The 18,194-nt window shown below is 56.2% G+C and overlaps 1 protein-coding gene across 2 annotated transcripts in view; it reads left to right on the top strand.

The window, feature by feature from the left end:
• Nucleotides 1–18,194, top strand: part of slc7a4 (solute carrier family 7 member 4) — a 77,735-nt gene continuing 59,541 nt past the window's right edge. The window contains exons 1-2 of one of the 2 annotated variants that reach the window (XM_072475877.1): nt 37–87; nt 2,472–2,822. The gene's annotated coding sequence lies outside the window, so the exon portion shown is untranslated. Of the gene's footprint in view, nt 88–2,471; nt 2,823–18,194 lie in introns of both variants that reach the window. The other variant, XM_072475868.1, reaches the window with a different exon arrangement.

Below are 18,194 nucleotides of genomic sequence, written 5' to 3'. Positions count from 1 at the left end.
CTGAGAGCTGCCTGACGTCAGTCTGCTCAGAGACACAGAGAGAGAGAGGTTAGAAGAAGAGGACGGTGAAAAATGCCAGGAAAACAGGTGAAACCTTGCTTTATCTCCCCAAATCCCCCCCCCCCCCCCCCAGTCTCAGCACCTGTGTGTGTGTCTCAACACTACCCTGTCTCTCACTGTCAATTTCATTGCCCCTCCCCACCCCCCTGTTCCCGAGGGCTGGGGGTGGATGTGAGTTTTCCCCACCTACCCCTCTGAACCTTTCATCATCTTTTAACCAAGAAGCGGATCTAGCCCCCCACCCCCACCCCCCCCGCGCATATTTTTGTTATTTTGTTTTAGGAATTAACCCGAAGCTCTGAAAACTGGCAGACTGGACACAAAAGGTGCAGTTTCAAATCTATATCTTCATTGAGAGAGCAGGATGGTTTTTTTTTTGCTGCCCTGTGTGTCCTCACTCCGGCCCCCCAAGGCTGCCTTTAAATTATTTGTTTGGCCGAGACGGGAATAATAAGGCCATCTGTTATTTATTTTTCTCCTCCCGACAGCCAATCGAGGCAAAACCAGCGAGTAATGGGAGGTGAAGTTGCTCACGGTTGTATGGCTAGGACATTGAAATTGATACTGTCTGGCACTGGGTCACAAAGCACCGAGCCGGATACCTGCAAATGTATCTATTATGGATACATATTACAGTGCGTGGCAGTCTTTACATCGTACACTCATTTTACCTCCGTGGCATTAATCTACTTGTGCAATTGTGTGGAGCCTGTATCAGTTACTTTGGTTCCAGTTCCCCTCATCGACGTGTACACAGGGCATGTTTGTTATGACTCCACCAGATATAATCATAGAATTTATAATCATAGAATTTACAGTGCAGAAGGAGGCCATTCGGCCCATCGAGTCTGCACCGGCTCTTGGAAAGAGCACCCTACCCAAGTCCACACCTCCACCCTATCCCCATAACCCAGTAGCCCCACCCAGCACTAAGGGCAATTTTGGACACTAAGGGCAATTTAGCACGGCCAATCCGCCTAACCTGCACATCTTTGGACTGTGGGAGGAAACCGGAGCACCCGGAGGAAACCCACGCACACACGGCGAGAACGTGCAGACTCCACACAGACAGTGACCCAGCGGGGAATCGAACCTGGGACCCTGGAGCTGTGAAGCAATTGTGCTAACCACCATGCTACCGTGCTCTGATATGAACTATCAGAGTTTGCCTTGGGAAGGATATTAAAAGATTAAAAAAAAACAATTTCTCTGTTCCAGTGGGTCTCCTCCCCACAAAATGTTTTGTTTTGGACGGGAGGACAACCAAAATGTTTTTATTTGGAACATAATTATTTGGAGAATCCCGCACGGTGGGCGGGATTCTCGGTCGGCCGACACCGGAATCGGGAAAGGCTGTTGGGCCGGGAATCGACCGTGAGGCCAACATCAGGGCTGGCGCCGGACCCCCGTCAGAATGCCATGCTCCGGTGACGGCGGCGCCAATGCGTTCTACCCTGCACGCACAGTAAACGCCATTGGCATATCATTAGCGGGCCTGACCCGGTTATTCACCGGGACCTCCGCAATGCGCCACTTATGCCAGGAGGAATTGCCGACGGCAGGCTTCACTTACGGGTTTAAAAATCCAGAAACAGGTGCCCTGGCTGCTGAGGGAGAGAGAGGAGGCAGGACATGCAGAGGCATGGCTGTGGCTTCCAGTCCTGCCACTGTGGGGGAGGGGGGGGTCGTGGGGGGTGGCAGGCCTCGGGTGACAGCAGCGAGTAACGGGGGGTTGACCATGGAATGGACCATGGGGTCGGGGTGACTGGGGCATCCAGGCATGGACCGCCATTGCCGTGGCCTGCAAGGCAGCCATCCTGCTGTGCACCCCACTGACCGCCCACCATGGCCTGTGGTTGCGCAGAGTGGCACCGGCCGTATGGGTGCCCCCACCCTGCCACCCCGACACTCCACCCTTCACCCTCCACCCCACCACCCCTGCACGCGACCCCACCACCGCCACACTCCAGGCCCCACCACCCCCACACTCCACCTCCCTCCCCACCAACCCACCCACCCCCCCCCCCAAAACCGGGCACTGCCCATCGGGAGGGCAGCATATGGCCAAACCAAGGGCAATGCCCATGGTAGTCCTTACAGGAGAGCGCCATGCAGGGCCTGCAGAGCGACCGCTGGCATGGGTAGTGCCAGCCACCGGTACCGCTGTCAGTAGGGATGGATGCCACGGCTTTGAGGTCCCCAAAGTGTCGGGCACAGATGGGGCCAGGGATGCGGACAGAGGGCAGAGTGCCGGGGGAACAGCATGTTGTGGGCTTGGAGATGGGGAAGAGGGAGGGGGACATGCGGGGCAGGGGCTGCAGTGCAGGCTGGAGCCACTGTGTAGTCCAGTGGACCTGGTAGGGCATGGGGGTACGCACTATTGTAAAATGCTTGCCTTTCCCTCCCTGCAGATAATGGCTATCGGAATCCAACCAGGAATGGTGGCCTTCATCCTGGCTGCCACAGCCCTGGGGAATGCACTGAGGCTATACGAGCAGGAGCTGCTCGAGGGGGACTCTGGAGCGGCAGAGTGCCCCAGAGGAACTGGAAGTAGCCGGTGAGGATGGTGAGCTGGCCACCCAACAGGCCGAGGAGGAGGTGGGAAGGAGGAGCTACATGAGGCCTCACGCGTACCGGCAGCGCCTGTCATTCGAGGACCTGACGGACTGGGCACGCTGTCGAAGACTCCGGCTGTGCAGAGGGACTGTATGGCATATCTGCCGGATCATTGCCACCTGGAACCACTCCTGGTGGCTGTCAAGGTAACGGTCGCCCTGAACACGACGGGGTCCCTCCAGACACCGGGTGGGGACCTGTCCGGGATCTCACAGACCTCGGTGCACAGATGCATCCGCGCCATCACGGGGACGCCCTATATGCCCGGTCGGCACAATATATCAAATGCAATGTGGGCCGAGCCCACCAGGATGCCCGGGCATCGGGGTTTGCTGTCATTGCCGGGATTCCCCCGGCCCAGGAAGTGATTGGCGGGAGGCATGTCGCCCCACGAGCCCCGGCCTATGATAGGCCGCTCTTCACAAACCGAAAGGCATTCCACTCGATGAATGTGCAGCTGCACACCATGCACCTCTGCGCCCGATACCTGGGTAATGTGCACAACGCCTTCATCCTGGCACACTCACGGTTCCTGACACTTTTGAAGTGCACCCCTGGGTGAGGGTTTGGCTCTTGGGCGACAGGGGTTATCCGCTACGGTCGTGGCAGATGACGCCTATCCGCAGGTCACAGAAGGAGGAGGAGACCCGCTGCAATGACGGCCATGTAGCGACCAGGGCTCTGGTCGAGCGGTGCTTCGGCAACCTGAAGATGCAGTTCCTGTGTAGCACTAAGAGGGTCTCCCACATCGTGGTGATCTGCTGCCCCTCAATACCATCATGCAGCAGAGGGGCGACGTGCTGGAGGAGGAGGATGATTGCCAAGCCTCGTCCGATGAGGAAGATGTGCAGGAGGGCGAGGATGGGCAGGACATGGGACCCGGGCAGTCACAGGGGACCGGCACACACGAGATGTTCTAATGTCCTCGTGGGGGGCCTGGCAACCCCCTCCATGATTCCAACCTGCCTCACTACGGAGTGTGGGTCCTCGGTTGGCGTGAGCAGCGGGTCTGGTCCATGGGATGGGGGATGATGACAACCTGGCCTGCGATGAGCTCTGGTGCTCCGCATCGTCTGACACTGTCTGACTCCTGCCCACTGTAGCACTTTCCACCATCCACCTGGGTGATTCCTGCATGCGAGCTGGCCATTCCAGCTCACGGTGCCGTCAAACCGGTGGGGGGTTTGGGGTGGAGAGGGGTGGGGATGGGGCGGGATACTGGGACAGTGAACGATGACTGAACTGGAGTCCCTGGCCCGAGCCCACCTCCAATGTTGTCCCATACCCCCCCTCCAGCGGCCTGCTGTGGATTCCACCCTGTGACCTAGGTCCCCTTTGTTGGCATCCTCTGGAGCAACCGGGTGGGGCAGGCCGTCGCACGGGTGTCTCTGGTGGCGTGGTGCTGGCCTGTTCTGCCCACTGTCCATCAGGTCCAGGAGATGGGAGGTGGTGGGGTTCGTGTCTGAGGCGCTGCGGTGTTCCGGCACCTCCCCTGCGGGAGTCACCGGCACGGGCCCCATCACCTCCTCCTCCCACGTGGTGCCCAATGGCCCTCGGGCTACTCCTTGGGATGGGGATGCAACCAGAGCTAACAACTGAGGCTCCTCCACCATCTGGCACTGCCAGTCCTGGAGGCCACCTCCCATATCGACTAGGGTCTCAATGCTCATGGCCATGCAGAACAGGGGATGGGACACCTTCCCCTCGGAATGTGCCACCTCACCCAGTGACTGTGCCACCTCCCTCTGTGACTGGCTCAGGTAGACCAATGCCCGGGCAATGCTGCCGATGCCCTCAGCCATGACCTGCTGTGACTGGACTGAGCTCTGGAGCGCCGCTGCAATGTCCAGGTGGCCTTGGTACATGGCTGCCTGTGACAGGGGAGCCCTGTACTGGGCCTCGGCCACTGCCCGCACAGAGTGCCCCAGACCTTGGACATCCTGACCCATGGCCAATACCTTCACCCTCAAGGCCTCCCCCGTGGACGCCATCCATGTTGTGTTGGCCTGGGTGGCATGCATGTCTGGCACCGCCTCCTGCCCCTACAAGCGGTTAGACTCCACCATCTGTACCTGCAGGTGCTGGATGGTTGCTGACACCTTCATATAGTCCCTGGCTCTGTGACTGCATCTCCACTATCAATGGGACTGCCTTGTCCATGAGCCTGTCTGGACGGATGCTAGTCCTGGGAATGGTCCACCCTACGACTGTCTGCTGCCTCAGGGCTTCCTACCTCCACCTGCTGTACTGCAGCCCATGTGAGGTGAGCACCAGATAGTGCCCCAGGAGCCTCTTCATTAACATGCCCAACCGGGGTGAGTGTTTCTGAGATGGTGGAGGGCGGCACGGTAGCACAGTGGTTAGCACTAGTGCATCACAGTTCCAAGGTCCCAGGTTCGATTCCGGGCTTGGGCCACTGTCTGTGGAGTCTGCACGTTCTCCCCGTGTCTGCGTGGGTTTCCTCCGGGTGCTCCGGTTTCCTCCCACAAGTCCCGAAAGACGTGCTTGTTCGGTGAATTGGACACTCTGAATTCTCCCTCTGTGTACCCGAACAGGCGCCGGAATGTGGCGACTCGGGGATTTTCGCAGTAACTTCATTGCAGTGTTAATGTAAACCTACTTGTGATACTAATAAAGATTATATAATAAAAAGGTGTTGGAAACAGCAGTGACGGGAAGTCAGTGTCATCCGCAGACTGGTGCTCCAGGGTATCCCGGACTGCGGTTTGGGCTCTTGCTGCTGCCCGTTGTACAGTCGCCGTTGGTTTCTTCTCGGGGTTCGTGTCGGGGCTGGAGACACCATCGCCAGGTGATCATGCAAGACATGACACATGAGTGGGGGTGGTGAGAGGGTGGTGTGGGGGTGGTGTGGGGGCAGTGAGGGGGTGGTGATGGGTGGTGTGTGGGTGGTGAGGGGGTGGTGAGGGAGTGGTGTGGGGATGGTGTGGGGGTGGTGACAGGGGTGCTGTGTGGGTGGCGTGGGGGCGGTGAGGGGGTGGTGCGGGAGTGGTGTGGGGGTGGTGAGGAGGTGGCGTGGGAGTGGTGTGGGCGTGGTGCGGGGCGGTGCGGGGGTGGTGTGGGGGCGGTGTGGGGCGGTGTGGGGGTGGTGTGGGGGCAGTGTGGGGGCGGTGTGGGGGTGGTGTAGGGGCGGTGTGGGGGTGGTGTAGGGGCGGTGTGGGGGTGATGTAGGGGTGGCATGGGGGCGGTGTGGGGGCGGTGTGGGGGTGGTGAGGAGATGGTGAAGTGGTGGTGTGGGGGCGGAGGGGGGTGGTGTGGGGGCGATGTGGGGGTGGTGTGGGGGCGGTGTGGGGGTGGCGTGGGGGCGGTGTGGGGGTGGTGTGGGGGCGGTGTGGGGGCGGAGGGGGGTGGTGAGGAGATGGTGAAGTGGTGGTGTGGGGGCGGAGGGGGGTGGTGTGGGGGTGGTGTGGGGGGGTGTAGGGTGGTGTGGGGGTGGTGTGGGGGTGGTGTAGGGGCGGTGTGGGGGTGGCATGGGGGTGGTGTGGGGGCTGTGTGGGGGTGGAAGGAGATGGTGAAGTGGTGGTGTGGGGCGGAGAGGGGGAGGTGATGGGTGGTGAGGGGGTGGTGATGGGAGCAGTGAGGGGGTGGTGATAGGTGATGTGTTGGTGGTGGTTTGGGGGTGGTGAGAGGGTGGTGTGGGGGTGTGTGGGAGCGGTGTGGGGGTGGTGTGGGGGTGGTGAGGAGATGGTGAAGTGGTGGTAAGCAGGTGGTGATGGGGGTGCTGTGTGGGTGTGGTGAGAGGGTGGTGATGGGTGGTGTGGGGGTGTGTAGGGTGGTGTGGGGTGTGTAGGGTGGTGTGGGGGCGGTGAGGGGGCGGTGTGGGGGTGTGTAGTGTGGTGGGGTGTGTAGGGTGGTGTGGGGGTGTGTAGGGTTGTGTGGGGGGTGGTGTGGGGGTGGTTAGGGGGAGGAGTGGGGTGGTGTGGGGGTGGTGTGGGGGTGTGTAGGGTGGTGTGGGGGCGGTGTGGGTGTCGTGAGGGGGTGGTGAGGGGGTGGTGTGGGGGTGTGTAGGGTGGTGTGGGGGCGGTGTGGGGGTGGTGAGGGTGTGGTGTGGGGGTGGTGTGGGGGCAGTGTGGGGGTGGTGAGGGGGTGGTGGGGTGGTGAGGGGGTGGTGTGGGGGCAGTGTGGGTGGTGAGGGGGTGGTGTGGGGGCAGTGTGGGGGTGGTGTGGGGGTGGTGAGGGGGTGGTGTGGGGGCAGTGTGGGTGTGGTGAGGGGGTGGTGTTGGGGTGGTGTGGGGGTGTGTAGGGTGGTGTGGGGGCGGTGTGGGGGTGTGTAGGGTGGTGTGGGGGCGGTGTGGGGGTGTGTAGGGTGGTGTGGGGGTGTGTAGGGTGGTGTGGGGGTGTGTAGGGTGGTGTGGGGGTGTTGTGGGGGTGTGTAGGGTGGTGTTGGGGCGGTGTGGGGGTGGTGAGGGGGTGGTGGGGTGGTGAGGGGGTGGTGTGGGGGTGTGTAGGGTGGTGTGGGGGCGGTGTGGGGGTGGTGAGGGGGTGGTAGGGTGGTGAGGGGGTGGTGTGGGGGTGTGTAGGGTGGTGTGGGGGTGCGTAGGGTGGTGTGGGGGTGTTGTGGGGGTGTGTAGGGTGGTGTGGGGGCGGTGTGGGGGTGGTGAGGGGGTGGTGGGGTGATAAGGGGGTGGTGTGGGGGTGTGTAGGGTGGTGTGGGGGTGCGTTGGGTGGTGTGGGGGTGGTGTGGGGGTGGTGTGGGGGTGTTGTGGGGGTGTGTAGGGTGGTGTGGGGGCGGTGTGGGGGTGGTGAGGGGGTGGTGGGGTGGTGAGGGGGTGGTGTGGGGGTGTGTAGGGTGGTGTGGGGGCAGTGTGGGGGTGGTGAGGGGGTGGTGTGGGGGTGGTGAGGGGGTGGTGTGGGGGCAGTGTGGGGATTGTGCCACACGTGCCATCAGGAATCGCAAGTCAGCGGGGGCTCACTTGTTGCTCGATGCCGACCTCCACCTCGGCGACTGCCCTCTCTCTGGCCCCACTCCGGGTCCAGTGCCCACCGCTCCACTGTGGTGAGATGCTGCAGGTCCGGCGGTCTCCCTCCGGTCTCTCTCTCCCGGAGATTATGTGGCACCTCCTCCTGGGGGGGGGTCGGGTGCGATGTGGAGGCAGAACGAGCAAAGTATTAAGCAGTCGGATGCATGCAGCCCAGGGGGTGGGCAGCTGGTGGCCGCTGTGGGCAGGATGCCTGGCCATGGTGGCTCATGTGGGTGCTAGCATGCGTTGCAGGGTGCGGAACGCCCACACTGCCTGCGGTTGGAGCCGGCCCAGTTGCCCTCTGGGTGGGGTTACGGGTGTGTAGGATGGGGTTTAGTGCCAGGGGCATAGTTCCTACTCACCTTGGCCGCCCTAAGGAGGTCATGCAGCTTTTTGTGGCACTGCTGCCTGGTCCTGATGGTGGAACCCATGGCGCTCACGCCCTCTGCCACCAGCCCCCCAGGTGTATGGCTGTGGGTGGCAGCCTCCTTCCCACCCCAGGGTACAGGGTAGACCAGTAGGGTCTCCAACTTGGCATCTGTGAACCAGGATGCCGCTCCCGGTGCTGCCATCTTGTTGGCTGGGGTGAGTGTGTGTGGGGAGTGGGGTGCTAATGTCTGGCTGCAGCTTGTCAGCCTCTCGAGTGTCAACCCTGATTCCAGCGAAGACAACACCGGTTTTCACTGGAATCGCTCGTGTTCCGCGTGGCTCCAGTACTTGCTCAGTAATGGTTGTTGAATTGCTCTGGGACCGGCGCAATTGTGCAGCTGTGGAAGGCCACCGATTCTGCCCCGGCATCAGCACTTAGTCTCTGAAACGGAGAATCCCGCACAGTATTTCTTTCTATCTAATGAGCACATGAACTATTCAGACCTAGATTGGTTCCAGGTTTAGTTCCAGGTTTAGCGGACAGGCAGAAGCAGCAACGTTTCCCCCCAGGAATAGGGTTAGGTCACTCGACCCCTCCAGCTCTGTGCCCTGAAACAATAAGGGAAGCAGCCAGTCATTGGGTCAGTGAGAACCCTTTTGCTCTTTGTGAAATGGTGGCACAGCGGCTGGCACTGCGCCAGGGACCTGGGTTTGATTCCGGTCTTGGGTGATTGTTTGCGTGGCGGGTGCCCGCTCTCCGGGTGCTCCCACATTCCAAAGATGTTCACGTTAGGTAGGGTTACGGGGACAGGGCAGGGGCCCAGGTAGGGTGCTCTTTCAGAGGTTTGCGCAGACTCGAAGGGCCGAATGTCCTCCTTCTGCACTGTAGGAATTCTATGGTCTGGCTAAGCTGTTGAAATTGGCACTGCGGAGGTTGGAATTGAGCTAACTGTTCCAAAGATAAAGATTGGAAAGATTGTGGAAGAGGAGCGGAAATAAGACCATAAGACAGAGGAGCAGGATTAGGCCACTCGGCCCATCGAGTCTGCTCCGCCATTCAATCATGTCCGATATTTTCTCATCCCCATTCTCCTGCCTTCTCCCCATAACCCCTGATCCCCTTATTAATCAAGGCCCTATCTATCTCTGTCTTAAAGACACTCAGTGATTTGGCCTCCACAGCCTTCTGCGGCAAAGAGTTCCACAGATTCACCGCCCTCTGGCTGAAGAAATTCCTGCTGATCTGTTTTAAAGGATCGTCCCTTTAGTCTGAGATTGTGTCCTCTGCTTCTAGTTTTTCCTACAAGTGGAAACATCCTCTCCACGTCCATTCTATCCAGGCCTCGCAGTATCCTGTAAGTTACTCATCCTCATCCTTCTAAACTCTGACAGACCCAGAGTCCTCAACCGTTCCTCATACGACAAGTTCTTCATTCCAGGGATCATTCTTGTGAACCTCCTCTGGACCCTTTCCAAGGCCAGCACATCCTTCCTTAGACATGGGGCCCAAAACTGCTCACAATACTCAAAATAGGGGTCTGACCAGAGTCTTATACAGCCTCAGAAGTACATCCCTGCTCTTGTACTCTAGCCCTCTCGACATGAATGCTAACATTGCATTTGCCTTCTTAACTGCCGACTGAACCTGCACGTTAACCTTAAGAGAATCGTGAACAAAGACTCCCAAGACCCTTTGTGCTTCTGATTTCCTAAGCCTTTCCCCATTTAAAAAATAGTCTATGCCTAAATTCCTCCTTCCAAAGTGCATAACCTCACACTTTTCCACATTGTATTTCATTTCCAACTTCATTGCCCACTCTCCTACCTTGTCCAAATCCTTCTGCAGCCCGCCTGCTTCCTCAATACCACCTGCCCCTCTACAGATCTTTGTATCATCTGCAAACTTAGCAACAGTGCCTTCAGTTCCTTCTTCCAGATCATTAATGTATATTGTGAAAAGCTGTGGTCCCATCACAGACCCCTGGGGCACACCACTAGTCACCGGCTGCCATCCTGAAAAAGATTCCTTTATCCCCACTCTCTGCCTTCTGCCAGTCAGCCAATCCTCTAACCATGCCAGGATCTTACCTGTAACACCATGGGCTTTTAACTTATTTAACAGTCTCCTATGCGACACCTTGTCAAAGGCCTTCTGGAAATCTAAATGAATCATGTCCACTGGTTCTCCTTTGTTTAACTTCCTTGTTACTTCCTCAAAGAACTCTTAACAGATTTGTCCGACATGACCTCCCCTTGACGAAGCCGTGCTGACTCAGTCCTATTTTACCATGCACTTCCAAGTACTTTGCGATCTCATCTTTAATAACAGTCTCTAAAATCTTACCAATGACCGAAGTCAGGCTAACCGGCCTATAATGTCCCGTCTTCTGCTTCCCTCCCCTCTTAAACAGGAGTGTTACATTACCCACGTTCCAGTCCTCTGGGACCCTTCCTGCCTCCAGTGATTGCTGAAAGATCATCACTAATGCCTCCACAATTTCCTCAGCTATCTCCTTTAGGACCCTGGGATGTAGTCCATCCGGTCCAGGTGATTTATCCACCTTCAGACCTTTCAGTTTCCCCAGAACCTTCTCCTTAGTAATGGTCACTGCACTCACCTCTACCCCCTGGTTCTCCTGGAGCTCTGGCTTCCCACTGGTGTCTTCCACCGTGAAGACTGATGCAAAATAACTATTGAGTCCATCTGCCATTTCTTTGTTTCCTATTACTACTTCTCCAGCCACATTTTCCAGTGGTCCAATGTCTATTTTTGCCTCTCCCTTACCTTTTATATATTGAAAAAAACTCTTTCTATCTTCCTTTATATTACTAGTTAGCTTGCACTCATACTTCATCTTCTCCCCCCTTATTGCTTTTTTAGTTGTCCTCTGCTCGCTTTTAAAGGCTTCCCAATCCTCTGGTTTCCCACTAATCCTCCCCACTTTGTATGCTTTTTCTTTAGCCTTTATGCTGTCCTTGACATCCCTCGTCAGCCATGGATGCCTTGTCCTCCCCTTAGCATGTTTCCTCCTCCTTGGGATGAATTTCTGTTGTGCCTCCCCAATAACCCCCCAAAACTCCTGCCATCGTTGTTCCACTGTCTTCCCTGCTAGGCTCCTCTTCCAATCAACTCTGGCCAGCTCCTCCCTCATGTCTCTGTAGTTACCCTTCTTTAATTGTAATACCATTACATCTGATTGCAGCTTCTCCCTCTCAAACTGCAGGGAAAATTCTATCATATTGTGGTCACTGCACCCTGAGGGTTCCTTCACCTTAAGTTCCCTAATCAAGTCTGCCTCATTACACATCACCAAATCCAGAATTGCCTGTTCCTTGTAGTAAATGGAAGGGGGGAGGGTGACAGAGGGCCATTACGGTTCGGGGGAGTGGAGGCGGGGTGGGAGAGCTGGCTGAAAAGAAATTCCCGACTTCTGGTGGCGGCCATGGAGGAGTAGGTCGCACATTTGATAGCTCCCGCCTGTGGCGGACTTTTGGACCTTTTCCCCCCGGCTTTTTACGGATTTTATGGGATAAATCGGTGAAGAGTGAGACAGTGAGGAGAACTCCCACTCCGGTGTATGGAGAATTGGACCAGAAGTGGCCGTGTGAGAAGACAAAGTCCTATGAGAAAGATACAAGCAGAGCCGCTAACGCGGGAAAGCATGGCGGAGAGGCAGGGCCGCGGGGAGACGGAACAGTGGTCAACGGAGCAGCTGGTGAAGTTTTGTGAAGATTGCTTCGCCAAGCTGAAGAAGGACACGCTGGACCCGATCAAGGCTTCGATTGATCAGGTGGTGCAGAATCAAGAGACCCACGGAAGAGCGATCCAAGAGGTGGAGAAAAAGGTGTCCAAGCACGAGGACTACCTAACCGTGCTGGAGACCAAGGTGGGGATGATGAACGACCACCAGAGAAGAATGCAGGAGAAGCTGGAGGACCTGGAGAACAGGTGCAGGAGACATAATCTTAGAATTGTCGGCCTCCCTGAAGGCAGTGAGGGATCGGATGCGAGGGCTTATGTGACGGACATGTTGGAGAAGTTGATTGGGGCTGAGGCGTTCCCTCGACCCCTGGAAGTGGATAGAGCGCAGAGAGCCCTCGCGAAGAAGCCCCGAGTGAACGAGCCGCCGAGGGCGATGGTGGTACGTTTACACCGATTCCTGGACAAGGAACACGTTCTGCGGGGGGCCAAGAAGGAACGGAGCAGCAAATGAGAGAACTGTGAGCTGCGCATTTTTCTGGGCTTGGGCGCGGATTTGGCCAAGAGCTGGTTTAATCGGGCAAAAACGGCCCTCTTTAAGAAGGGGGTGAAATTCGGGATGTTGTACACAGCCGGTCTGTGGGTCACACATGAGGAATGGGACTTCTACTTTGAAACACCAGACGATGTGTGGACTTTTATTAAAGAAAAGAGGCTGGAGGCGAACTAAAAGACACTGTAGCCTGGGAGAGTACTGTGGTGGTGATTTGTTGTGCTGGGCTGTATAAGTATAAGTCGTGTTATGTGTAATAAGGGGCTGTTTTGATGGCTGAAGGTAACTTTGTCTTGCAGGGAGATGGTTAGAGGGGGGGTAGTCTTTGGGGCTGGTTCTGTTTTTGGGTGTTTTTTTTTGGTAAAGTGGCTGTTTCTTCACTCTTTTTTCTGATGTTTGTTTACTGGGGAATGTGATGTTCTTAATATGTTTGTCCAAGTGGGGGGGGGGAGGGGAGAGAACAATGGGGAGCCAGACTGCTTGGTGCCAGGGACGGGCGCTATCAAGTCAGCATGGGTCAGCTGACTCACGGAAGCACAGTGGGGGGCGAGCAGGTGTTAAGCTGGAGCTTGACTTGGGGGGTTGGGTTTCTAGTGCTGTTGCTAGGGGGGAGGGAGAGGGGGTGGGAGCTGCTTTGCTGACAGGGGAGGAACTGTTACTCGGGGACAAATGGGAGGTCGGGAACGACGAATGCCCGAGGGGGGCTCGAGGAGGCGGAGGGCGTGAGCTCGAGGCTGGCCTAAAAAGGGTGATGGCTAGTCGGCAGGGGGGGGCGGGGATGGTAAGCCCCCAGACCAGGCTGATTACATGGAACGTCAGAGGGTTGAATGGGCCGGTCAAGAGGGCTCGCGTGTTTGCGCATTTTAGGGGGCTGAAGGCGGACGTGGCAATGCTACAAGAGACACACCTAAAGATTACAGACCAGACGAGATTGAGAAAGGGGTGGGTGGGCCAGGTATTCCACTCAGGGCTGGACTCAAAGACCAGGGGGGTAGCGATCTTGACCAATAAACTAGGGCATTCGAGGCAGGGAGAATCGTGTCAGACAAGTGGGGTAGGTACATAATGGTGAGTGGGAAGCTGGAGGGGGTGCGGGTGGTACTTGTGAACATAAATGCTCCGAATTGGGACGATGTGGAATTTATGAGGCGGCTGTTAGGTAAGATCCCAGACTTGGAGTCACATAACCTCATTATGGGAGGAGATTTTAACACAGTCATTGATCCGGAATTGGACCGGTCAAAATCCAGGATAGGGCAGAGGCCTCCCGCAGCAAAGGAATTGAAGGGGTTTATGGAACAGATGGGGGGAGTAGACCCATGGAGGTTTGCATGGGTCAAGGGCCAAGGAGTTTTCTTGTTTCTCCCATGTCCACAAGGTATACTCTCGCATCGACTTTTTTGTTCTGAGCAGGGCGCTAAAACCGGGGGTGGTGGATACTGAGTACTCGGCAATCGCAGTGTTGGATCATGCCCCACATTGAGTGGATCTACGGGTTAGTGTGGAGCGAGGGCAACGCCCGCTGTGGAGACTGGATGTGGGGTTGCTAACGGACGAAGCGATCTGTGGGCGGGTTAACAAGTCCATCCAGAACCACCTGGAAACAAATGATACAGGGGAGGTCTCTGCAGCGACGGTCTGGGAATCTCTGAAGGCTGTGGTCAGAGGGGAATTAATCTCGATACGTGCCCACAGAGAAAAGGCGGAACGGGCTGAGAGGGACAGGTTAGTTGAGGAGATACTCCAGGTGGACAGGAGGTACTCGGAGGCCCCGGACGCGGGGGCTACTGAGGGAGCGGCGGAGGTTACAGGTGGAGTTTGGGCTGTTGACCACAGGGAAAGCGGTGGAACAGTTGAGGAAGGCAAGGGGGGCGATCTATGAGTACGGGGAAAAGGCAAGCAGAATGTTGGTGCACCAGCTCAGGAAAAGGGAGGCAGCCAGGGAGATAAGTAAAGAGTAAAGGCGGGAATATTGTCCTGGACCCAATGGGGGTGAATGAGGTGTTTAAGAACTTTTATAGTGAACTATATGAGTCGGAACCCCCGGCTGGGGTGGTGGGGATGAGGCAGGTTTTGGATCAGTTGAGGTTCCCGAGGGTAGATGAGGATCTGGTGGAAGGGCTGGGAGCCCCAATTGAGATTGAGGAAATAATTGAGTGGTTGGAGGGCATGCAGTCGGGCAAGGCCCCGGGGCCTGACGGCTACCCGGTGGAATTCTAAAAGAGGTTTTCAGAGATATTGACCCCACTGCTGGTGAGGACATTTAACGAAGCTAGAGAGAAGGGAGACCTCCCCCCAACAACGTCACAGGCCTCGATTTCATTGATCCTGAAATGGGAGAAGGATCTGGAGCAATGCGGGTCATTCAGGCCAATTTCTCTACTGAATGTTGTCGCCAAACTGCTGGCGAAGATACTGGCCACAAGGATAGAGGACTGTGTCCCGGGGGTGATAGGGGAAGACCAGATGGGATTTGTAAAGGGCAGGCAACTCAAGGCCAATGTTCGAAGGCTTCTAAATGTTATTATGATGCCCTCAGAAGGAGAGGAGGTGGAGGTGGTGGTAGCGATGGATGCGGAAAAGGCTTTTGATCGGGTGGAGTGGAATTACCTGTGGGAGGCACTGGGAAGGTTTTGGTTTGGTGAGGGCTTTATTGACTGGGTGAGGTTGCTCTATCAGGCACCAGTCGCGAGTGTGCGTATGAACCGGCTGAGGTCGGGGTATTTTAAATTACACCGAGGGACAAGGCAAGGGTGCCCCCTCTCCCCGTTACTGTTTGCTCTGGCCATAGAGCCATTGGCCATGGCGTTAAGAGCCTCTAGGAACCGGAAAGGGCTGGTTCGCGTGGGGGGGGGGGGGGGGGGGTGGAACGCCGGGTCTCGCTTTACGCATTTGACCTGCTCTTGTACATTTCGGACCCGTTGGAGGGGTTGGGGAAGTAATGCAAATCCTGGGGGAATTTGGCAATTTTGTAGGGTATAACTTGAACATGGGCAAAAGCGAGATGTTCGCGATCCAGGCAAGAGGACAGGAGAAGAGACTGGGAGAGCTGCCGTTTAGAATGGTAGCAAAGAGCTTTCGGTATCTGGGAATCCACGTGGTCCGGGAATGGGAGGCACTGCACAAGTTAAACCTATCTCGGCTGGTAGAGCAAATCGAAGGGGACTTTATGAGATGGGACATGCTCCCGCTATCACTGGCGGGGAGGGTACAGACCGTGAAAATGACGGTCCTTCCCAGATTTCTGTTTGGCTTTCAGTGCCTCCCCATCTTCATCCCAAGGCCCTTTTACAAGCGGGTGAATAAGGTTATTTTGGGCTTTGTGTGGGCGGATAAAACCCCGCGAGTGAAGAAAGTGTTGCTGGAGTGCAGTCGGGGGGAGGGTGGGTTGGCGCTGCCGAACTTCTGCAATTACTTCTGGGTGGCTAATATAGCCCTGATTAGGAAGTGAGTAGCGGGGGATGGGTCGGTGTGGGAGTGGATGGAGGCGGCGTCATGCAAAGACACAATTTTGGGAGCACTGATAACGGCACCCCTTCCGTTCTCGCCGACCCTGATACTCCACAAGTCTGATGGTGATGGCGGTTCTGAGAATCTGGGGGCAGTGGAGGAGATATAAGAGAGTGGAGGGAGCATCGGTTTGGACCCCGATTTACAATAATCATTGGTTTGTATTGGGTAGGCTGGATGGTGGGTTCTGGAGATGGCAAAGGACAGGAATTAGGATGGGGGATCTACTTATAGATGGGAGCTTCCCCAGCGTGAAAGCCTTGGAGGATACATTTGAATTGCCAGTAGGGAACGGTTTAGGTATTTGAAGGTGTGAGACTTCCTGAGAAAGCAGCTCCCGGCCTTCCCGCTGCTGCCACCATGGGGGATACAGGATAGAGTAGTCTCCAGCACCTGGGTGGGAGAGGGGAAGGTATCAGATATTTACCAGGAACTTTGGGATGCGGAGGAAACCCCGGTGGAAGAGCTTAAGGGCAAGTGGGAGGACGAGCCAGGAGGAGAGATAGAGGCGGGTCTGTGGGCGGATGCCCTAAGCAGGGTTAATACATCCTCATCATGTGCCAGGCTTAGCCTGATACAATTCAAGGTAGTCCACCGGTCACACATGTCGGTGGCCCGGATGAGCAAGTTTTTCGGGGTAGAGGATAGGTGTGCGAGGTGCGCGGGAAGACCAGCAAATCATGTCCACATGTTTTGGGCATGCCCAAAGCTTGGCGGGTTTTGGCAGGATTTTGCTCAGGCAATGTCCACGGTACTCAAAACACGGGTGGTGCCCAGTCCGGAGGTGGCGACCTTTGGAGTGCCGGAAGAGCCGGGAGTGCAGAGGGCGAAAGAGGCCGACGTCTTGGCCTTTGCCTCCCTGGTAGCCCGGAGACGGATCTTGTTAATGTGGAGGGACTCGAAGCCCCCGAGTGTAGAGACCGGGGTTAGTGACATGGCTGGGTTTCTCAGTCTCGAGAAGATAAAGTTCGCCTTAAGAGGGTCAATGGTCGGGTTCACCCGGAGATGGCAGCCGTTCGTCGACTTTCTCGGGGAAAATTAAACTGCCAGCAGAAGCAGTATTCCAAAGGGGGGGGGGGGGGCGGAGAGAGGGACGGATTGTTGTTTTATGGTTGGGGGGTGTGAAGATTGGGATGGGGGTGGTAATGTTTATTATACCATGTTTATGTCATTGTTATTATTATAAAAAATTTCAAATACCTTAATAAAAATATTTGTAAAAAGAGAAAAGAAATTCCCTCCTCCAAATCCAAAGTAGTCCATCAGGACTCAACAAAGTGGAGGTGATAATCAGCATCACCATTTGCCTTTCCAGCTGCGGCCCTCCCTTTGCTGGAGGCCAGCCTGCTAGCGGTTTCCCAAAAGAACAACCATTATCTCGCTTGCCCAGGTTGTCGGGACAATATCTTTTGAGTGAGCACCCTTAGGCTTATTCGTTTTCATTCAAAGAGACAAAAAAAACAGGCTTTTAACAATTCTTTTTTTCTCTTTTTAAAATAAATTTAGAGTACCCAATTCTTTTTTTCCAATTATGGGGCAATTTAGCGTGGCCAATCCACCTACCCTGCACATCTTTGGGTTGTGGGGGCGAAACACACGCAGACACGGGCAGAATGTGCAAACTCCACACGGACAGTCACCCAGAGCCGGGATCGAACCTGGAACCTCAGTGCTAACCACTGCGCCACCGTGCGCCCGGCTTGTAACAATTTAACTGATCTTCTACATGTATCCAGTTTAACACCACCCAACACCATCGGGAAATTATTACCATCGTCTGTTGTGTCCTTGCCGTGGAGTCACCCTTTGATGTTTTTCGGCCTTGTGCCTTGAGTTCAGGGAGGGTGGAGGGCCAGATCAACTTTTAAGCCAGCAGGGTCCTAAATGGACATGGCGAGCTGGCAGGGTCCTGAATAGACATGGCGAGCTGGCAGGGTCCTAAATGGACATGGCGAGCTGGCAGGGTCCTGAATAGGCATGGCGAGCTGGCAGGGTCCTAAATGGACATGGCGAGCTGGCAGGGTCCTGAATAGACATGGCGAGCTGGCAGGGTCCTGAATAGGCATGGCGAGCTGGCAGGGTCCTGAAAAGACATGGCGGGTTGGCAGGGTCCCGAATAGACATGGCGGATTGGCAGGGTCCTGAATGGACATGGCGAGCTGGCAGGGTCCTGAATAGACATGGCGAGCTGGCAGGGTCCTGAATAGGCATGGCGAGCTGGCAGGGTCCTGAATGGACATGGCGAGCTGGCAGGGTCCTGAATAGGCATGGCGAGCTGGCAGGGTCCTGAATGGACATGGCGAGCTGGCAGGGTCCTGAATAGACATGGCGAGCTGGCAGGGTCCTGAATGGACATGGCGAGCTGGCAGGGTCCTGAATGGACATGGCGAGCTGGCAGGGTCCTGAA

This window comes from Scyliorhinus torazame, chromosome 1 (assembly GCF_047496885.1).
Source record: "Scyliorhinus torazame isolate Kashiwa2021f chromosome 1, sScyTor2.1, whole genome shotgun sequence".
NCBI classification, from domain to species: Eukaryota; Metazoa; Chordata; class Chondrichthyes; order Carcharhiniformes; family Scyliorhinidae; genus Scyliorhinus; species Scyliorhinus torazame.
This window is presented reverse-complemented; position numbering and strand designations above follow the sequence as displayed.